The following is a 22,967-nucleotide window of genomic DNA, read 5'->3' as shown; positions in this document are numbered from 1 at the left end:
TACAGTCTAAAATAGTCTAAAATATTACAGTTTCCCTGTACATTTCCCTGTGTCATTTACTATCTCTGATGAGGTCTCCCTCTGTCCCAGAGCCTGTGGTGTATCTGGGGAGGTCAGAGTACTCAGTAGATGAGAGTTGTGGTTACCTGGAGGTTTCAGTGTGGAGGTCTGGTACTGACCTGTCCCATAATGCATCAGTCACACTACGCTCCCGATCAACACAGCCGGTCAGCGCTCTGGGTAGGAGGACACACTATTTATCTCTCTTACTCATCTGTCTCTCTCTCCTGCTCTCTCTCCTGCTCTCTCTCTTTCTCTCTCTCTCTCTCTCTCTCTCTCTATCTCTCTTTCCCTTCTCTAACTCTCTCTTTCGCTCTCTTTCTTCTCTATCAATCTTTCACTTTTGCTCTCTCTCTTTCTGTGTCTCTTCAGTCTCTCTTCTCTATCGATCTCTCTTCTATCTCTCTTTCACTCTCTCTTCTCTGTCTCTCTTTCGTCTCTATCAATCTCTCTCTACCTCTTTCTTCTCTCTCTCTTCTCTATTTCTCTCTCTTTCTCTATCGCTCTCTCTCGTTTTCTCTTTCTCAATTCCTCTCTACCTCTCTCTCTCTTTCTCCCTCTCTCTCTCTTCTGTCTCTGTTCCTCATTCTTTCCCTCCCTTATTCTCTGTCTTTTTTCAAACTTTCTTTCTTATTTCTGTCTTGGAATCTTGATCTCCCTCCCTCCCTCCCTCCCTCCCTCCCTCCCTCCCTCCCTCCCTCCCTCCCTCCCTCCCTCCCTCCCTCCCTCCCTCCCTCCCTCCCCCTCCCTCCCTCCCTCCCTCCCACTCAACTTTCTCTTTCCCATTTGTCTTCCTTCTCCTTTCTAAACCATCCCCCTCTCACTTTCTCCCCTCCCCTTTCTCTCTCTCTCCTCCCCCTCTCACTTTCTCCCCTCCCCTTTCTCTCTCTCTCGCATCCCCTCTCACTTTCTCTCCCTCTCCTCCCTTTCTCCACCCCCTCTCACTTTCTCCCCTCCCCTTTCTCTCTCTCTCCTCCCCCTCTCACTTTCTCCCCTCCCCTTTCTCTCTCTCTCCTCCCCCTCTTTTTCTATCCTTCCCCCTCCTCTCTTTCACCAACCATCTCCTCTCTCTCAATTCAATTCAAGGTGCTTTATTGACATGGGAAACATGTGTTTTTGTTGCCAAAGCAAGTGAAGTAGATAATAAACAAAAGTGAAATAAAAAATAAAAATGAACAGTAAACATTATACTCACAAAAGTTCCAAAAGAATAAAGACATTTCAAATGTCATATTATGTCTATATACAGTGTTGCAAAGATGTGCAAATAGTTAAAGTACAAAAGGGTTGTATTTACAGTGGTGTTTGTTCTTCACTGGTTGGCCTTTTCTTGTGGCAACAGGTCACAAATCTTGCTGCTGTGATGAAACACTGTGGTATTTCACCCAGTAGATATGGGAGTTTATCAAAATCTCTTTCTCTCTCCACCCCCCCTCTCTCTCCACCCCCCCCGCCCTCTCTCTTTCTCCAAGCGGGGTTGGACTACGTGGGCATTGGCCAGAGTGTTGACTTCCCACCGGGCATCACCGTGGTGACGGTGAAGGTGGCCATCTTGGATGACCTGGGTGGTCCGGTGATGGAGGGGGAGGAGTCTTTCCAGCTGGTTCTGAGCATGTCCAGTAACGCATCACTAGGACGACCTAGCCTGGCTACCATTACTATCAATGACACCATGTCTGACTGTGAGTTCTAGGAGTTAGGAGACACATTACACATCTTATTGGGAGTTCTAGGAGTTAGGAGACACAGTATATACCTTATTGGGAGTTCTAGGAGTTAGGAGACACATTACACACCTTATTGTGAGTTCTAGGAGTTAGGAGACACAGTATATACCTTATTGTGAGTTCTAGGAGTTAGGAGACACAGTATATACCTTAGTTCTAGGAGTTCTAGGAGTTAGGAGACACAGTATATACCTTATTGTGAGTTCTAGGAGTTAGGAGACACATTACACACCTTATTGTGAGTTCTAGGAGTTAGGAGACACAGTATATACCTTATTGTGAGTTCTAGGAGTTAGGAGACACAGTATATACCTTACTTTTTAGCATTGTCCATACTGTGCTCTACAGAGTGGCTACATTAGGCTGTATAACGTGTTCATAACATCTCATTGTTCCTCTGTCTCTGCCTCAGTACCCAGGGTGCAGTTCAGGGAAGTGGAGCTGCGGTTGGACGAGGCCGACGGACGGGCGGTTGCCGTGGTAACCCGTGACGGCGACCTAGGCCTCACCTCCGTTGTCAGATGTTACACGCGCCAGGGTTCCGCCCAGGTGATGATGGACTATGAGGAGAGACCAGACACGGATGACTCCGTCGTCACCTTCAGGCCAGGTAAGAGAGACAGTACAAACACATGGACATCAGGACAGATTGGAAGGTGTCCTCATTTTTCTGTTTTTCATCTGATGTCCCCATTTGTCACATAAACGTGTGTGTGTGTGTTTGTTTGTGTGTGTGGACATGTTTAACTATTCTTGTGGGGACCAGAAGTCCCTACAAGAATAGTAAACTAACAAAAAATGGACCAACTGGGACCAACTTTGTTGGTCCCCACAAGGTCAGATGCTACTTCTAGGGGGTTTAGGGTTAAGGTTAGAATTAGTGTTAGGGTTAGAATTAGGAACTCGGGTTAGGAGCTAGGGTTAGGAGCTAGGGTTAGTTTTAGTGTTAGGGATAGAATAAGGAACTTGGGTTAGGAGCTAGGGTTAGTTTTAGGGTTAGAAACTAGTGTTAGGAGCTAGGGTTAGTTTTAGGGTTAGGAGCTAGTGTTAGTTTTAGGGTTAGGAACTAGGGTTAGTTTTAGGGTTAGGAGCTAGGGTTAGTTTTAGGGTTGGGAGCTAGGGTTAGTTTTAGGGTTAGGAGCTAGGGTTAGTTTTAGGGTTGGGAGCTAGGGTTAGGAGCTAGGGTTAGTTTTAGGGTTAGGAACTAGGGTTAGTTTTAGGGTTGGGAGCTAGGGTTAGGAGCTAGGGTTAGTTTTAGGGTTAGGAACTAGGGTTAGTTTTAGGGTTAGGAACTAGGGTTAGTTTTAGGGTTAGGAGCTAGGGTTAGTTTTAGGGTTGGGAGCTAGGGTTAGGAGCTAGGGTTAGTTTTAGGGTTAGGAACTAGGGTTAGTTTTAGGGTTAGGAGCTAGGGTTAGTTTTGGGGTTAGGAACTAGGGTTAGGAGCTAGGGTTAGTTTTACGGTTAGGGTTAGGAGCTAGGGTTAGTTTTAGGGTTAGGAGCTAGGGTTAGTTTTAGGGTTAGGAACTAGGGTTAGTTTTAAGGTTAGGAGCTAGAGTTAGTTTTAGGGTTAGGAGCTAGGGTTAGTTTTAGGGTTAGGAGCTAGGGTTAGGAGCTGGTTAGTTTTAGGGTTAGGAACTAGGGTTAGTTTTAGGTTTAGGAACTAGGGTTAGTTTTAGGGTTAGGAGCTAGGGTTAGAAGCTAGGGTTAGGAGCTAGGGTTAGGAGCTAGGGTTAGGGTTAGTTTTAGGGTTAGGAGCTAGAGTTAGTTTTAGGGTTAGGAGCTAGGGTTAGATTTAGGGTTAAGGTTAGGGTTAGGGTAAGAGTACGCGTTAGGTTTAGGTTTAGGGGTTAGGGAAAATAGGATTTTGAATGGGACTGAATTGTGTGTCCCCACAAGGTTAGCTGTACAAGACTGTTTGTGTGTGTGTGTGTGTGTGTGCGTGCGTGCGTGCGTGTGTGTGTGTCTGTAGGTGAGCGCGAGCAGCAATGTATCGTGACTCTGGTTGACGACTTAGAGTTTGAGGAAGAGGAAGAGTTTCGCCTGGTCCTCGGAATCCCCAGAAGCCAATCAGATCTGGGCTTGTTGCTGGGTGAGCAGAAGGAGATAGTCATCAGGATCACTGATAGTAGAGACAGTAAGAAAAATTATTGATTTGATTGATGATTTATTGATTCATTGATTGACTGACTGATTGATTGACTGACTGGCTGATTTCCTGATTGATTTACTGACTGAATGGCTGATTGATTGACTGACTAACTGGCTGTTTGATTGATTGACTGACTGACTGGCTGATTGATTGATTGACTGACTGGCTGATTGTCTGATTGACTGACTAAGTGGCTGATTGCCTGATTGATTGCCTGAATGTCTGATTGATTTATTAATTCATTGATTCATTAATTGATATTTCCAGAGTCTGTGATCAGGTTCTCCGAGCCTCGATACACGGTGAGTGAGCCGGTTGCCCACGGCGAGATAACCGTGCTGAGGGTTGCCGTGCGGCGCCATGGCGACGTCTCCAGGGTGTCGGTAGTGCGTGTGCACACTAAAGATGGCTCTGCCCACTCTGGACAAGACTACAACCCTCTGTCACAGGGTGAGGAGGGGCAAGAGAGGGGAGGAGGGGAAGAGAGGGGAGGGGGGAGAGAGGGGGAAGAGAGGGGAGAAGGGGGAGAGAGGGGAGGTTGGAAGAGAGGGGAGGAGGGGAAGAGAGGGGAGGGGGAAGAGAGGGGAGGAGGGGAAGAGAGGGGGAGGGGGAAGAGAGGGGAGGGGAAGAGAGGGGAGGAGGGGAAGAGAGGGGAGGGGGAGAGAGGGGAGGGGGAGAGAGGGGCGGGGGGAAGAGAGGGAGGAGGGGAGAGAGGGGAGGGGGAAGAGAGGGAGGAGGGGAAGAGAGGGGAGGGGGAGAGAGGGGAGGGGAGAGAGGGGCGGGGGAAGAGAGGGAGGAGGGGGAGAGAGGGGAGGGGGAAGAGAGGGGAGGAGGGGAAAGAGGGGGAGGAGGGGAGGGGGGAAAGAGAGGGGAGGAGGGGGAGAGAGGGGAGGAGGGGGAAGAGAGGGCAGGAGGGGGAGGGGAGGAGGGCTAGGAGGGGAAGAGAGGGGAGGAGGGGGAAGAGAGGGGAGGAGGGGGAGAGATAATCGAGAGAAAGAGAGTGAAAGAGTGGTACACAATATAGAGAGAGTATCGATTTCCGAAATATGAAAAAAATCTACAACTATAAAAACAAACAACTGTAACTTGCTGTTTGCCCGTTTCCCCAGAGCTGGTGTTTTCTGAGGGCCAGACAGAGCATCTGGTAGAGGTGGAGGTTCTGTATGACGAGGAGGGAGAGATGAGAGAGACCTTTACCCTACAGCTCACACCTGACCAACATATGGTGGCTGACACACAGGTGAGAGACATGAGACAGGTGAGACACCAAACCAAATCCAAAATCACTCCAATTTAGTTGAACATCTAACTCTGTGATTAAGCTGATGAAAGTCAATTGTTGAGTAGAGATCAGAAGAGTCCAGTAGAGACCAGTAGAATCTAGTAGAGACTAGTAGAATCTAATAGAGTCCAGTAGAATCTAGTAGAGACCAGTAGAATCTAGTAGAGACCCATAGAATCTAGTAGAGACCAGTATGATCTAGTAGAGACCAGTAGAATCTAGAAGAGTCCAGTAGAATCTAGTAGAGACCAGTAGAATCTAGTAGAGACCAGTAGAATCTAGTAGAGTCCAGTAGAGACCAGTAGAATCTAGTAGAGACCAGTAGAATCTAGTAGAGTCCATTACAGACCAGTAGAGACCAGTAGAATCTAGTAGAGGCCAGTAGAGGCCAGTAGAGTCTAGTAGAGACCATTACAGACCATTACAGACCAGTACAGACTAGTAGAGACTAGTAGAGACCAGTAGAGTCTAGTAGAGACCAGTAGAGACCAGTAGATACCAGTAGAGACCTGTAGAGACCAGTAGAGTCCCGTATAGTCCCATAGAGACCAGTAAAGACTAGTAGAGACCAGTAGAGTCTAGTAGAGAACAGTAGAGACCAGTAGAGACTAGTAGAGACCAATATAATCTAGTAGAGACCAGTAGAGACCAGTAGAGACCAGTAGAGACTAGCAGAGACCAGTAAAGACCTGTAGAGACTATCAGAGACCAATAGAGACCCGTAAAGACTAGTAGAGACCAGTAGAGACCAGTAGAGACTAGTAGAGACTAGTAGAGACCAGTAGAGACTAGCAGAGACCAGTAAAGACCTGTAGAGACTAGTAAAGACCATTAGAGACCAGTAGAGACTAGCAGAGACCAGTAAAGACCAGTAGAGTCTAGTAGAGACCAATATAATCTAGTAGAGACCAGTAGAGACCAGTAGAGACTAGTAGAGACCAATATAATCTAGTAGAGACCAGTGGAGACCAGTAGAGACCAGTAGAGACTAGTAGAGACCAGTAGAGACTAGTAGAGACTAGTAGAGACCAGTAGAGACCAGTAGAGACTAGTAGAGACCAGTAGAGACCAGTAGAGATTAGTAGAGACTAGTAGAGACCAGTAGAGACTTGTAGAGACCAGTAGAGACCAGCAGAGACCAGTAGAGACTAGTAGAGACCAGAAGAGACCAGTAGAGACCTGTAGAGGCCAGCAGAGACTAGTAGAGACCAGTAGAGACCAGCAGAGACCAGTAGAGAATAGTAGAGACCAGTAGAGACCAGCAGAGACCAGGTGAGACCAGGTGAGACGAGTAGAGACCAGTAGAGACCAGTAGAGACCAGTAGAGACCAGTAGAGACTAGTAGAGACCAGTAGAGACTAGTAGAGACCAGTAGAGACCAGTAGAGACTAGTAGAGACCAGTAGAGACCAGTAGAGATTAGTAGAGACCAGTAGAGACCAGTAGAGACTAGTGGAGACCAGTAGAGACCAGTAGAGACCAGTAGAGACTAGTAGAGACCAGCAGAGACCAGTAGAGTCCAGTAGAAACCAGTAGAGACCAGTAGAGACCAGCAGAGACCAGTAGAGACCACAGGATGGATAAAAGACTTTGCATCTGTTTTTTGCCTCCCTCCTCCAGGTGACCAAGGCGACAGTGTTCATTGAGGAGAAGGAGGGGAGTGATGTGGGGGGCATCACGTTCCCTGCTGTACCCCTCGTGGTGTCCTTACTGGTCTATGATGACCCAACTCTCGCCTCAACCCCAACCAGCCCCCACCCCCCCACCGGGTACCCCCTTGTGTGTGTGACGGTGAGTTCCTGAATACAGCGCATTCAGAAAGTATTCAGACCCCTTGACCTTTTCTACATTCAGTTACGTTACAGCCTTATTCTAAAATTGATAAAATTTGTTTTATTTTCTCAACAATCTACACACAATATCCAATATCCAAATCCACATTTTTTAATCAAGGATCTCTTTGTACTTTGCTCTGTTCATCTTTCCGTCGATCCTGACTAGTCTCCCAGTCCCTGTCGCTGAAATACATCCCTACAGCATGATGCTGCCACCACCATGCTTCACCGAAGGGATGCTGCCAGGTTTCCTCCAGACGTGACGCTTGGCATTCAGGCCAAAGAGTTCAATCTTGGTTTCATCAGATCAGAGAATCTTGTTTCTCATGGTCTTCGAGTCCTCTAGATGCCTTTTGGCAAACTCCAAGCGGTCTGTCATGTGCCTTTTACTGAGGAGTGGCTTCCGTCTGGCCACTCTACCATAAAGGCCTGATTGGTGGAGTGCTGCAGAGATGGTTCTCCTTCAGGAAGGTTCTCCCATCTCCACAGAGGAACTCTGGAGCTCTGTTAGAGTGACCATCGTGTTCTTGGTCACCTCCCTGACCAAGGCCCTTCTCCCCCGATTGCTTAGTTAGTCCAGGCGGCCAGCTCTAGGAAGAGTCTTGGTGGTTCCAAACTTCTTCCATTAAAGAATGATGGAGCTCGGTCTCCCGAGTGGTGCAGCAGTCTAAGGCACTGAATCGCAGTGCTAGAGGCGTCACTACAGACCTGGGTTCGATCCCAGTTTGTATCACAACCGGCCGTGATCAGGAGTCCCATAGGGTGGCACACAATTGGCCCAGCGCCGTCCGGGTTAGGGGAGGGTTTGGCCCAGCGTCGTCCGGGTTAGGGGAGGGTTTGGCCCAGTGCCGTCCCGGGTTAGGGGAGGGTTTGGCCCAGCGCCGTCTGGGTTAGGGGGGTTAGGGAGGTTTGGCCCAGCGTCGTCCGGGTTAGGGAGGGTTTGGCCCAGCACCGTCCGGGTTAGGGGAGGGTTTGGCCCAGCACCGTCCGGGTTAGGGGAGGGTTTTGCTGGGGGTATTTACTTGGCTCATTGCGCTTGTAGCGCCTCCTTGTGGCGGGCAGGGCGCCTGCAGGCTGACGCCGGTTGTCAGTTGAACGGTGTTTCCTCAAAACACACTGGCGCAGGTGTCTTCCAGATTAAGAGGGCGGGTTTTAAGAAGCGCGGTTTGGTTTGTTACAGAGGACGCATGACACGACCTTCGCCTCCCTTGTCCTTTGGGGAGAAAAAGGGGGTATAAAAAATAAATACAAATAAAATGATGGAGGCCACTGTTCTTGGGGACCTTCAATGCTGCATAAATGTTTTCGTACCCTTACCCAGATCTGTGCCTCGACACAATCCTGTCTCAAGAGCTCTATGGACACCTCACCTCTTCCACCTCATGTCTTGGTTTTTGCTCTGACATAGACTCTCAACTGTGGGACCTTATACAGACAGGTTGTGTGCCTTTCCAAATTATGTCCAATCAATTGAATTTACCACAGGTGGACTCCAATCTCAAGGATGATCAATGGAAACAGGATGCACCTGAGCTCAATTTCGAGTCTCATAGCATAAGGTCTGAATACTTATGTAAATAAATAAGTAATACATTTGCAAACATTTCTAAACACCTGTTTTGGCTTTGTAATTATTGGCTATTGAGTGTAGATGGAAATTGTTTTATTTAATCCATTTTAGAATAAGGCTGTAAGGTAACAAAATGTGGAGAAAGTGAAGGGGGTCTGAATACTTTCTGAATGCACCTTAGGACCATATATGGTTGGGAAACCCCAAATATCTCCATGGTAACTGTGTGTTGTACCCCTCCCCCACCCGCCTTTCAGGCCTGTGACCCCGCTACCCAGACTATAGTCGTACCTTGTCTCTCTGCGTCTCCGAGGGTATCAACAACACACTGACAGAGTACCGCTGGCTCCTGGGGTCCCCAGGGACTCCTGATGGTGTAGCGAGCCCACCGAGGAGCTTGACGCTGGGACCTTCCTCACCTCTACCAGGTTCAGAATCCAAGAAAGGCCCTGAAATAAACTGCTAACACAGCTGCACCTTATTCTTACAAGCTCTGTCTTTACTGATAGCTGCTTCGTTGAGGAGAGCTTTCGTTACAATGACTGTGATATGAGTTTGTCTCACCTAGCTACCTTAAGTTGAAAGCACTAACTATATAGAGTAAGTTACCCTGGATAAGAGCGTCTGCTAAATGACCAGTATGTAACATGTAGAAAGGGGAAAGACAGGTAACAGGGAATCTGCTTTGAAAGTTAATGCAACATGAGGTTGTGAATGAATGCACCTTTCCTTTCCTCCACTAGGTTAGAGTTGAGCCCTTTCCTTTCCTCCACCAGGTTAGAGTTGAGCCCTTTCCTTTCCTCCACCAGGTTAGAGTTGAGCCCTTTCCTTTCCTCCACCAGGTTAGAGTTGAGCCCTTTTCCTTTCCTCCACCAGGTTAGAGTTGAGCCCTTTCCTTTCCTCCACCAGGTTAGAGTTGAGCCCTTTCCTCCACCAGGTTAGAGTTGAGCACTTTCCTCCACCAGGTAGAGTTGAGCCCTTTCCTTTCCTCCACCAGGTTAGAGTTGAGCCCTTTCATTTCCTCCACCAGGTTAGAGTTGAGCCCTTTCCTCCACCAGGTAGAGTTGAGCCCTTTCCTTTCCTCCACCAGGTTAGAGTTGAGCCCTTTCCTTTCCTCCACCAGGTTAGAGTTGAGCCCTTTCCTTTCCTCCACCAGGTTAGAGTGGAGCCCTTTCCTTTCCTCCACCAGGTTAGAGTTGAGCCCTTTCCTTTCCTCCACCAGGTTAGAGTTGAGCCCTTTCCTTTCCTCCACCAGGTTAGAGTTGAGCCCTTTCCTTTCCTCCACCAGGTAGAGTTGAGCCCTTTCCTTTCCTCCACCAGGTTAGAGTGGAGCCCTTTCCTTTCCTCCACCAGGTTAGAGTTGAGCCCTTTCCTTTCCTCCACCAGGTTAGAGTTGAGCCCTTTCCTTTCCTCCACCAGGTTAGAGTTGAGCCCTTTCCTTTCCTCCATCAGGTTAGAGTTGAGCCCTTTCCTTTCCTTTCCTCCACCAGGTTAGAGTTGAGCCCTTTCCTTTCCTCCACCAGGTTAGAGTTGAGCCCTTTCCTTTCCTCCACCAGGTTAGAGTTGAGCCCTTTCCTTTCCTCCACCAGGTAGAGTTGAGTCCTTTCCTTTCCTCCACCAGGTAGAGTGGAGCCCTTTCATTTCCTCCACCAGGTTAGAGTTGAGCCCTTTCCTTTCCTCCACCAGGTTAGAGTTGAGCCCTTTCCTTTCCTCGTCCAGGTTAGAGTTGAGCCCTTTCCTTTCCTCGTCCAGGTTAGAGTTGAGCCCTTTCCTTTCCTCCACCAGGTTAGAGTTGAGCCCTTTCCTTTCCTCCACCAGGTAGAGTTGAGTCCTTTCCTTTCCTCCACCAGGTAGAGTGGAGCCCTTTCATTTCCTCCACCAGGTTAGGGTTGAGCCCTTTCATTTCCTCCACCAGGTTAGAGTTGAGCCCTTTCCTTTCCTCCACCAGGTTAGAGTTGAGCCCTTTCCTTTCCTCGTCCAGGTTAGAGTTGAGCCCTTTCCTTTCCTCGTCCAGGTTAGAGTTGAGCCCTTTCCTTTCCTCCATCAGGTTAGAGTTGAGCCCTTTCCTTTCCTCCACCAGGTTAGAGTTGAGCCCTTTCCTTTCCTCCACCAGGTTAGAGTTGAGCCCTTTCCTTTCCTTTCCTCCACCAGGTTAGAGTGGAGCCCTTTCCTTTCCTTCCATCAGGTTAGAGTTGAGCCCTTTCCTTTCCTTCCTCCACCAGGTTAGAGTTGAGCCCTTTCCTCCACCAGGTTAGAGTTGAGCCCTTTCCTTTCCTATCTTCCATCAGGTTAGAGTTGAGCCCTTTCCTTTCCTCCACCAGGTTAGAGTTAAGCCCTTTCCTTTCTTTTCCTCCACCAGGTTAGAGTTGAGCCCTTTCCTTTCCTCCACCAGGTTAGAGTTGAGCCCTTTCCTTTCCTCCACCAGGTTAGAGTTGAGTCCTTTCCTTTCCTCCACCAGGTTAGATTAGAGCCCTTTCCTTTCCTTTCCTCCACCAGGTTAGAGTTGAGCCTTTTCCTTTCCTCCACCAGGTTAGAGTTGAGCCCTTTCCTTTCCTCCACCAGGTAGAGTTGAGAACTTTCCTTTCCTCCACCAGGTTAGAGTTGAGCCCTTTCCTTTCCTCCACCAGGTTAGAGTTGAGCCCTTTCCTTTCCTTTCCTCCACCAGGTTAGAGTTGAGCCCTCCCTTTCCTTTCCTCCACCAGGTTAGAGTTGAGCCCTTTCCTTTCCTCCACCAGGTTAGAGTTGAGCCCTTTCCTTTCCTCCACCAGGTTAGAGTGGAGCCCTTTCCTTTCCTCCACCAGGTTAGAGTTGAGCCCTTTCCTTTCCTTTCCTCCACCAGGTTAGAGTTGAGCCTTTTCTTTCCACCACCAGGTTAGAGTTGAGCCCTTTTCTTTCCTCCACCAGGTTAGAGTTGAGCCCTTTTCTTTCCACCACCAGGTTAGAGTTGAGCCCTTTCCTTTCCTCCACCAGTTTAGAGTTGAGCCCTTTCCTTTCCTTCCTCCACCAGGTTAGAGTTGAGCCCTTTCCTTTCTTTTCCTCCACCAGGTTAGAGTAGAGCCTTTTCCTTTCCTCCACCAGGTTAGAGTTGAGCCCTTTCCTTTCCTCCACCAGGTTAGAGTTGAGCCCTTTCCTTTCCTCCACCAGGTTAGAGTTGAGCCCTTTCCTTTCCTCCACCAGGTTAGAGTTGAGCCCTTTCCTTTCCTCCACCAGGTTAGAGTTGAGCCCTTTCCTTTCCTCCACCAGGTTAGAGTTGAGCCCTTTCCTTTCCTCCACCAGGTTAGAGTTGAGCCCTTTCCTTTCCTCCACCAGGTTAGAGTTGAGCCTTTTCCTTTCCTTTCCTTCCATCAGGTTAGAGTTGAGCCCTTTCCTTTCCTTTCCTTCCATCAGGTTAGAGTTGAGCCCTTTCCTTTCCTTTCCTCCACCAGGTTAGAGTTGAGCCTTTTCCTTTCCTTTCCTCCACCAGGTTAGAGTTGAGCCCTTTCCTCCACCAGTTTCGAGTTGAGCCCTTTCCTTTCCTCCACCAGGTTAGAGTTGAGCCCTTTCCTTTCCTCCACCAGGTTAGAGTTGAGCCCTTTCCTTTCCTCCACCAGGTTAGAGTTGAGCCCTTTCCTTTCCTCCACCAGGTTAGAGTTGAGCCCTTTCCTTTCCTCCACCAGGTTAGAGTTGAGCCTTTTCCTTTCCTCCACCAGGTTAGAGTTGAGCCCTTTCCTTTCCTCCATCAGGTTAGAGTTGAGCCCTTTTCTTTCCTCCACCAGGTTAGAGTTGAGCCCTATCCTTTCCTCCACCAGGTTAGAGTTGAGCCCTTTCCTTTCCTATCCTCCACCAGGTTAGAGTTGAGCCCTTTCCTTTCCTTTCCTCCACCAGGTTAGAGTTGAGCCCTTTCCTTTCCTTCCTCCACCAGGTTGGAGTTGAGCCCTTTCCTTTCTTTTCCTCCACCAGGTTAGAGTTGAGCCCTTTCCTTTCCTCCACCAGGTTAGAGTTGAGCCCTTTCCTTTCCTCCGCCAGGTTAGAGTTGAGCCCTTTCCTTTCCTCCACCAGGTTAGAGTTGAGCCCTTTCCTTTCCTCCACCAGGTTAGAGTTGAGCCCTTTCCTTTCCTCCACCAGGTTAGAGTTGAGCCCTTTCCTTTCCTCCACCAGGTTAGAGCTGAGCCCTTTCCTTTCCTCCACCAGGTTAGAGTTGAGCCCTTTCCTTTCCTTTCCTCCACCAGGTTAGAGTTGAGCCCTTTCCTTTCCTCCACCAGGTTAGAGTTGAGCCCTTTCCTTTCCTCCATCAGGTTAGAGTTGAGCCCTTTCCTTTCCTCCACGAGATTAGAGCTGAGCCCTTTCCTTTCCTCCACCAGGTTAGAGTTGAGCCCTTTCCTTTCCTCCACCAGGTTAGAGTTGATCCCTTTCCTTTCCTCCACCAGGTCCATGCTGCTTGATGCTGTTTACCTTCAGGCAGGGGCCAGGGTGCAGTGCTCTGCCCGAGCTGTGAGCACTCCGGGACGGGGAGGACTGGGGCTGACTAGCCCTCAGGTGGAGGTCAGCATGGAGGAGGGTGAGTAGTATAAGTGAAATAAGAGAAAATAAAAGTCTCTGCTTCAGACTAGATGCAGTAGGCTACATTACAGTATATCCTAACTGTTGTTCTCCTTTCATCCCCATGTCTCTGCCCTCTGCCCTCCCTAGTTATTGTGTCACCCTAAAAGTTATTGTCATGTCCTCTTACAGGTCTGTGCCCTCCTCATACCCCTGGGGCGATTGGGGCTGAACCGTTCTCTGCTAAGATCCGCTACACTGGACCAGACGACCCACAGCACCCCAACCTCATCAGGCTAACCGTCACTATGCCACATGTAGATGGTACCTGACCTCACGCCTTTGACCCCTAAACTTTTAACTCTCACCCATCACATCACCAGCTGTCCTCTTTCCATCCTGGCCCTATCCTTGACCTCTCAATTGACCCTGACCCCTCACCTCTCAACTTTGAACTCTCACCTCTCACCCCTGACCCCTCACCCCTTACCTCTCGCCTTTGAACTCTCTCCCCTCACCTCTCCCCTTTGAACTCTCAGCTCTCACCTCTCCCCTTTGAACTCTCAGCTCTCACCTCTCCCCTTTGAACTCTCACCTCTCACCTCTCCCCTTTTTTGATCACTCAACCACAATCGGTCACATTGACACCATACCTGACCTCCAACCTTTGACCCCTCTGGGTCTAACCCCTCGCCTGTCTCTCCCCAGGTATGCTGCCGTTCATCTCCACCCGTCCCCTTTCCAACCTGGCACTAACCCTGAACCACGACCCCTCTCGGTTGGGGAACCACCGTTGCTCCAACCTCCAGGGGGGGCCAGGCGATGCCAGCGCTACCCGTCTGGGGCTCACCTCGGCTGGGGTGGCCGTGACCGGCGTGGTGGGAGGGTCTCACCTCCGGAACAGCATAGCCCAGGACGGAGCTCTCTCCTGGGTTTCTATAACAGTCTGGACCTGGAGACGTGTGTCTGGAGCTTCTCTGGATACTACAGCATCAGCGACCTGCTGTCTGACTGTGGGGGGACCGTAAGGACGGACGGACAGGTAGGAACTAGTATTACATAAACGTAGGAACCAATCTTCTCTGGATACTACAGAATCAGCGACCTGCTGTCTGACTGGGGGGACCGTAAGGATGGACGGACAGGTAGGAACTAGTACTACATAAACGTAAGAACCAATCTTTCCGGGCAAGGGTGATTCATTTAAAAATAATTCCTTCCTCCCTCGCCCCCTCGCCCAGCAAGTGTCAACTCGTCAGACGTCATGATACGTCATCAGAAGTGTCCACTTAATTTGAAGGCTGAGGAGATAGGGTGTGTCTCTTAAGTAATGCTACTTCCTCCCCTTATCTCTAATGCTACTTCCTCCCCTTATATCTAATGCTACTTCCTCCCCTTATCTCTAATGCTACTTCCTCCCCTTATCTCTAATGCTACTTCCTCCCCTTATCTCTAATACTACTTCCTCCCCTTATCTCTAATGCTACTTACTCCCTTATCTCTAATGCTACTTCCTCCCCTTATCTCTAATGCTACTTCCTCCCCTTAACTCTAATACTACTTCCTCGCCTTATCTCTAATGCTACTTCCTCCTTATCTCTAATGCTACTTCCTTGCCTTATCTCTAATGCTACTTCCTCCCCTTATCTCTAATTCTACTTCCTCCCCTTATCTCTAATGCTACTTCTTCTCCTTATCTCTAATGCTACTTCCTCCCCTTATCTCTAATGCTACTTCTTCTCCTTATCTCTAATGCTACTTCCTCTCCTTATCTCTAATGCTACTTCCTCCCCTTATCTCTAATGCTACTTCCTCCCCTTATCTCTAATGCTACTTCTTCTCCTTATCTCTAATGCTACTTCCTCTCCTTATCTCTAATGCTACTTCCTCCCCTTATCTCTAATGCCACTTCTTCTCCTTAGCTCTAATGCTACTTCCTCCCTTATCTCTAATGCTACTTCCTCCCCTTATCTCTAATGCCACTTCTTCTCCTTAGCTCTAATGCTACTTCCTTGCCTTATCTCTAATGCCACTTCTTCTCCTTAGCTCTAATGCTACTTCCTTGCCTTATCTCTAATGCCACTTCTTCTCCTTAGCTCTAATGCTACTTCCTCCCCTTATCTCTAATGCTACTTCTTCTCCTTAGCTCTAATGCTACTTCCTCCCCTTATCTCTAATGCTACTTCCTCCCCTTATCTCTAATGCCACTTCTTCTCCTTATCTCTAATGCTACTTCCTCCCCTTATCTCTAATGCCACTTCTTCTCCTTATCTCTAATGCCACTTCTTCTCCTTATCTCTAATGCTACTTCCTCTCCTTATCTCTAATGCTACTTCCTCCCCTTATCTCTAATGCCACTTCTTCTCCTTATCTCTAATGCTCTTCCTCTCCTTATCTCTAATGCTACTTCCTCCCCTTATCTCTAATGCTACTTCCTCCCCTTATCTCTAATGCTACTTCTTCTCCTTATCTCTAATGCTACTTCCTCTCCTTATCTCTAATGCTACTTCCTCCCTTATCTCTAATGCTACTTCCTCTCCTTATCTCTAATGCTACTTCCTCCCTTATCTCTAATGCTACTTCTTCTCCTTATCTCTAATGCTACTTCCTCCCCTTATCTCTAATGCTACTTCCTCCCCTTATCTCTAATGCTACTTCCTCCCCTTATCTCTAATGCTACTTCTTCTCCTTATCTCTAATGCTACTTCCTCCCCTTATCTCTAATGCCACTTCTTCTCCTTATCTCTAATGCTACTTCCTCTCCTTATCTCTAATGCTACTTCCTCCCCTTATCTCTAATGCTACTTCCTCTCCTTATCTCTAATGCTACTTCCTCCCCTTATCTCTAATGCTACTTCTTCTCCTTATCTCTAATGCTACTTCCTCCCCTTATCTCTAATGCTACTTCTTCTCCTTATCTCTAATGCTACTTCCTCCCCTTATCTCTAATGCCACTTCTTCTCCTTATCTCTAATGCTACTTCCTCCCCTTATCTCTAATGCCACTTCTTCTCCTTATCTCTAATGCCACTTCTTCTCCTTATCTCTAATGCTACTTCCTCCCTTATCTCTAATGCTACTTCTTCTCCTTATCTCTAATGCTACTTCCTCCTTTATCTCTAATGCTACTTCCTCTCCTTATCTCTTTACCTTCACATGGACTCGACAGGTCAAAACAAAGACTCGGTCAGGCTTCCTCCATATGGCACCACACTTCCCTGAACCTGCCCTACACACCTCACACCCTAGTGTCCTGGCTTTTCATTGGTTCTTTTTTTCTTTGTTTATTCATTGAACCTTTATTTGATCAGGGAGTCGTACTGAGACCAAGGTCTAGTTTACAGATGAGCCCTGAATTACAGAAAATACACACGTGAAAATAAATAAATAAAATTCAAGGAGAAAGGAACAACACAGAGACAAGGTAAGACTGTCCTCATTCAGCTTTCTAGAGGCACCAAAACATCACATTTCAGAATATTTTCAAGATTGTTTAATAAGGTGCAACAAAAACTAAAACATGATTTACCCAACTCAGCAGAGACCAAAGGTGTGATACCTCGTATGTCTAAAGTTTACTAATGATGTTAAGTACAGTGGGACTTTTTGCAAAAGGGCTTTATAAATGAAAACAATAGCAACGTATTAACGAACGTGACATCACAGAGGGCCAACCAACGTTCTGTTAGAGAATACAGTGATGACATCACAGAGGGCCAACCAACGTTCTGTTAGAGAATACAGTGATGACATCACAGAGGGCCAACCAACGTTCTGTTAGAGAATACAGTGATGACATCACAGAGGGCCAAGCAACGTTCTGTTAGAGAATACAGTGATGACATCACAGAGGGCCAACCAACGTTCTGTTAGAGAATACAGTGATGACATCACAGAGGGCCAACCAACGTTCTGTTAGAGAATACAGTGATGACATCACAGAGGGCAACCAACGTTCTGTTAGAGAATACAGTGATGACATCACAGAGGGCCAACCAACGTTCTGTTAGAGAATACAGTGATGACATCACAGAGGGCCAACCAACGTTCTGTTAGAGAATACAGTGATGACATCACAGAGGGCCAACCAACGTTCTGTTAGAGAATACAGTGATGACATCACAGAGGGCCAAGCAACGTTCTGTTAGAGAATACAGTGATGACATCACAGAGGGCCAACCAACGTTCTGTTAGAGAATACAGTGATGACATCACAGAGGGCCAACCAACGTTCTGTTAGAGAATACAGTGATGACATCACAGAGGGCCAACCAACGTTCTGTTAGAGAATACAGTGATGACATCACAGAGGGCAACCAACGTTCTGTTAGAGAATACAGTGATGACATCACAGAGGGCCAACCAACGTTCTGTTAGAGAATACAGTGATGACATCACAGAGGGCCAACCAACGTTCTGTTAGAGAATACAGTGATGACTTCGCAGAGGGCCAACCAACGTTCTGTTAGAGAATACAGTGATGACATCACAGAGGGCCAGTGATGACATCAGAGTGATTCATCAACGTGTCTCCATCCATTCCCCTGTCTTCAGGTCCTCAACGTGTCTCCATTCCCTGTCTTCAGGTCCTCAACGTGTCTCCATCCATTCTCCTGTCTTCAGGTCCTCAACGTGTCTCCATTCCCTGTCTTCAGGTCCTCAACGTGTCTCCATCCATTCTCCTGTCTTCAGGTCCTCAACGTGTCTCCATCCATTCTCCTGTCTTCAGGTCCTCAACGTGTCTCCATCCATTCTCCTGTCTTTAGGTCCTCAACGTGTCTCCATCCATTCTCCTGTCTTTAGGTCCTCAACGTGTCTCCATCCATTCTCCTGTCTCCAGGTCTCAACGTGTCTCCATCCATTCTCCTGTCTTGTGGTCCTCAACGTGTCTCCATCCATTCTCCTGTCTTCATCAACGTGTCTCCATCCATTCTCCTGTCTTCAGGTCCTCAACGTGTCTCCATCCATTCTCCTGTCTTCAGGTCCTCAACGAGTCTCCATCCATTCTCCTGTCTTCAGGTCCTCAACGTGTCTCCATCCATTCCCTGTCTTTAGGTCCTCAACGTGTCCCCATCCATTCTCCTGTCTTCAGGTCCTCAACGTGTCTCCATCCATTCTCCTGTCTTCATCAACGTGTCTCCATCCATTCTCCTGTCTTCAAGTCCTCAACGTGTCTCCATCCATTCTCCTGTCTTTAGGTCCTCAACGTGTCTCCATCCATTCTCCTGTCTTTAGGTCCTCAACGTGTCTCCATCCATTCTCCTGTCTTCAGGTCCTCAACGTGTCTCCATCCATTCTCCTGTCTTTAGGTCCTCAACGTGTCTCCATCCATTCTCCTGTCTTCAGGTCCTCACCGTGTCTCCATTCCCCTGTCTTCAGGTCCTCAACGTGTCTCCATCCATTCTCCTGTCTTCAGGTCCTCAACGTGTCTCCATTCCCCTGTCTTCAGTTCCTCAACGTGTCTCCATCCATTCCCTGTCTTCAGGTCCTCAACGTGTCTTCATCCATTCTCCTGTCTTCAGGTCCTCAACGTGTCTCCATCCATTCTCCTGTCTTCAGGTCCTCAACGTGTCTCCATCCATTCTCCTGTCTTCAGGTCCTCAACGTGTCTACATTCATTCTCCTGTCTTCAGGTCCTCAACGTGTCTCCATTCTCCTGTCTTCAGGTCATCAATGTGTCTCCATCCATTCTCCTGTCTTTAGGTCCTCAACGTGTCTCCATCCATTCTCCTGTCTTCAGGTCCTCAACGTGTCTCCATTCCCCTGTTTTCAGGTCCTCAACGTGTCTCCATCCATTCTCCTGTCTTCAGGTCCTCAACGTGTCTCCATTCCACTGTCTTCAGTTCCTCAACGTGTCTCCATCCATTCTCCTGTCTTTAGGTCCTCAACGTGTCTCCATCCATTCTCCTGTCTTTAGGTCCTCAACGTGTCTCCATCTATTCTCCTGTCTCCAGGTCCTCAACGTGTCTCCATCCATTCTCCTGTCTTCAGGTCCTCAACGTGTCTCCATCCATTCTCCTGTCTTTAGGTCCTCAACGTGTCTCCATCCATTCTCCTGTCTTCAGGTCCTCACCGTGTCTCCATTCTCCTGTCTTCAGGTCCTCAACGTGTCTCCATTCCCCTGTCTTCAGTTCCTCAACGTGTCTCCATCCATTCCCCTGTCTTCAGGTCCTCAACGTGTCTTCATCCATTCTCCTGTCTTCAGGTCCTCAACGTGTCTCCATCCATTCTCCTGTCTTCAGGTCCTCAACGTGTCTCCATCCATTCTCCTGTCTTCAGGTCCTCAACGTGTCTACATTCATTCTCCTGTCTTCAGGTCCTCAACGTGTCTCCATTCTCCTGTCTTCAGGTCATCAATGTGTCTCCATCCATTCTCCTGTCTTTAGGTCCTCAACGTGTCTCCATCCATTCTCCTGTCTTCAGGTCCTCAACGTGTCTCCATTCCCTGTTTTCAGGTCCTCAACGTGTCTCCATCCATTCTCCTGTCTTCAGGTCCTCAACGTGTCTCCATTCCACTGTCTTCAGTTCCTCAACGTGTCTCCATCCATTCTCCTGTCTTTAGGTCCTCAACGTGTCTCCATCCATTCTCCTGTCTTTAGGTCCTCAACGTGTCTCCATCTATTCTCCTGTCTCCAGGTCCTCAACGTGTCTCCATCCATTCTCCTGTCTTCAGGTCCTCAACGTGTCTCCATCCATTCTCCTGTCTTCATCAACGTGTCTCCATCCAATTCTCCTGTCTTCAGGTCCTCAACGTGTCTCCATCCATTCCCCTGTCTTCAGGTCCTCAACGTGTCTCCATCCATTCTCCTGTCTTTAGGTCCTCAACGTGTCTCCATCCATTCTCCTGTCTTTAGGTCCTCAACGTGTCTCCATCCATTCTCCTGTCTCCAGGTCATCAACGTGTCTCCATCCATTCCCCTGTCTTCCGGTCCTCAACGTGTCTCCATCTATTCTCCTGTCTTCAGGTCCTCAACGTGTCTCCATCCATTCTCCTGTCTTCAGGTCCTCAACGTGTCTCCATCCATTCTCCTGTCTTTAGGTCCTCAACGTGTCTCCATCCATTCTCCTGTCTTCATCAACGTGTCTCCATCCATTCTCCTGTCTTCAGGTCCTCAACGTGTCTCCATCCATTCCCCTGTCTTTAGGTCTTCAACGTGTCTCCATCCATTCTCCTGTCTTCAGGTCCTCAACGTGTCTCCATCCATTCTCCTGTCTTCAGGTCCTCAACGTGTCTCCATCCATTCCCCTGTCTTTAGGTCCTCAACGTGTCTCCATCCATTCTCCTGTCTTCAGGTCCTCAACGTGTCTCCATCCATTCTCCTGTCTTTAGGTCCTCAACGTGTCTCCATTCTCCTGTCTTTAGGTCCTCAACGTGTCTCCATCCATTCTCCTGTCTTCAGGTCCTCAACGTGTCTCCATCCATTCTCCTGTCTTCAGGTCCTCAACGTGTCTCCATCCATTCTCCTGTCTTTAGGTCATCAACGTGTCTCCATCCATTCTCCTGTCTTCAGGTCATCAACGTGTGTCCATCCATTCTCCTGTCTTCAGGTCCTCAACGTGTCTCCATCCATTCTCCTGTCTTTAGGTCCTCAACGTGTCTCCATCCATTCTCCTGTCTTCAGGTCCTCAACGTGTCTCCATCCATTCTCCTGTCTTCAGGTCCTCAACGTGTCTCCATCCATTCCCCTGTCTTCATCAACGTCAAATCAAATGAAATTTTATTTGTCACATACACATGGTTAGCAGATGTTAATGCGAGTGTAGCGAAATGCTTGTGCTTCTAGTTCCGACAATGCAGTAATAACCAACAAGTAATCTAACTAACAATTCCAAAACTACTGTCTTATACACAGTGTAAGGGGATAAAGAATATGTACATAAGGATATATGAATGAGTGATGGTACAGAGGAGCATAGGCAAGATACAGTAGATGGTATCGAGTACAGAATATACATAAGAGATGAGTATGTAAACAAAGTGGCATAGTTAAAGTGGCTAGTGATACATGTATTACATAAGGATGCAGTCGATGATATAGAGTACAGTATATATGTATACATATGAGATGAATAATGTAGGGTAAGTAACATTATATAAGGTAGCATTGTTTAAAGTAGCTAGTGATATATTTACATTTCCCATCAATTCCCATTATTAAAGTGGCTGGAGTTGAGTCAGTGTCAGTGTCAGTGTGTTGGCAGCAGCCACTCAATGTTAGTGGTGGCTGTTTAACAGTCTGATGGCCTTGAGATAGAAGCTGTTTTTCAGTCTTTCGGTCCCAGCTTTGATGCACCTGTACTGACCTCGCCTTCTGGATGATAGCGGGGTGAACAGGCAGTGGCTCGGGTGGTTGATGTCCTTGATGATCTTTATGGCCTTCCTTTAACATCGGGTGGTGTGTAGGTGTCCTGGAGGCAGGTAGTTTGCCCGGTGATGCGTTGTGCAGACCTCACTACCCTCTGGAGAGCCTTACGGTTGTGGGCGGAGCAGTTGCCGTACCAGGCGGTGATACAGCCCGCCAGGATGCTCTCGATTGTGCATCTGTAGAAGTTTGTGAGTGCTTTTGGTGACAAGCTGAATTTCTTCAGCCTCCTGAGGTTGAAGAGGCGCTGCTGCGCCTTCTTCACAATGCTGTCTGTGTGAGTGGACCAATTCAGTTTGTCTGTGATGTGTATGCCGAGGAACTTAAAACTTGCTACCCTCTCCTCTACTGTTCCATCGATGTGGATAGGGTGTTCCCTCTGCTGTTTCCTGAAGTCCACAATCATCTCCTTAGTTTGTTGACGTTGAGTGTGAGGTTATTTTCCTGACACCACACTCCGAGGGGCCCCTCACCTCCTCCCTGTAGGCCGTCTCGTCGTTGTTGGTAATCAAGCCTACCACTGTTGTGTCGTCCGCAAACTTGATGATTGAGTTGGAGGCGTGCGTGGCCCACGCAGTCGTGGGTGAACAGGGAGTACAGGAGGGGCTCAGAACACCCTTGTGGGGCCCCAGTGTTGAGGATCAGCGGGGTGGAGATGTTGTTGCCTACCCTCACCACCTGGGGGCGGCCGTCAGGAAGTCAAATACCCAGTTGCACAGGGCGGGGTCGAGACCCAGGGTCTCGAGCTTGATGACGGAACTTGGAGGTACTATGGTGTTGAATGCCGAGCTGTAGTCGATGAACAGCATTCTCACGTAGGTATTCCTCTTGTCCAGATGGGTTAGGGCAGTGTGCAGTGTGGTTGAGATTGCATCGTCTGTGGACCTATTTGGGCGATAAGCAAATTGGAGTGGGTCTAGGGTGTCAGGTAGGGTGGAGGTGATATGGTCCTTGACTAGTCTCTCAAAGCACTTCATGATGACGGAAGTGAGTGCTACGGGGCAGTAGTCGTTTAGCTCAGTTACCTTAGCTTTCTTGGGAACAGGAACAATGGTGGCCCTCTTGAAGCATGTGGGAACAGCAGACTGGTATAGGGATTGATTGAATATGTCCGTAAACACACCGGCCAGCTGGTCTGCGCATGCTCTGAGGCGCGGCTGGGGATGCCGTCTGGGCCTGCAGCCTTGCGAGGGTTAACACGTTTAAATGTCTTACTCACCTCGGCTGCAGTGAAGGAGGGCCGCATGTTTCATTGCAGGCCGTGTCAGTGGCACTGTATTGTCCTCAAGCGGGCAAAAAGTTATTTAGTCTGCCTGGGAGCAAGACATCCTGGTCCGTGACTGGGCTGGATTTCTTCTTGTAGTCCGTGATTGACTGTAGACCCTGTCACATGCCTCTTGTGTCTGAGCCGTTGAATTGAGATTCTACTTTGTCTCTGTACTGACCCGCTTAGCTTGTTTGATAG

At 48.4% G+C, this 22,967-nt stretch overlaps 1 pseudogene; it reads left to right on the top strand.

Moving 5' to 3' along the window:
- LOC112249420 overlaps nt 1-14,182 on the top strand; it is a 42,473-nt pseudogene extending 28,291 nt beyond the window's left edge.
- Nucleotides 14,183-22,967: the final 8,785 nt, after the last annotated feature.

Source organism: Oncorhynchus tshawytscha, unplaced genomic scaffold, assembly GCF_018296145.1.
Source record: "Oncorhynchus tshawytscha isolate Ot180627B unplaced genomic scaffold, Otsh_v2.0 Un_contig_1772_pilon_pilon, whole genome shotgun sequence".
Lineage (NCBI taxonomy): Eukaryota > Metazoa > Chordata > Actinopteri > Salmoniformes > Salmonidae > Oncorhynchus > Oncorhynchus tshawytscha.
The sequence above is the reverse complement of the archived record's forward strand: the minus strand, read 5'-3'. Positions and strand labels throughout refer to the sequence as shown.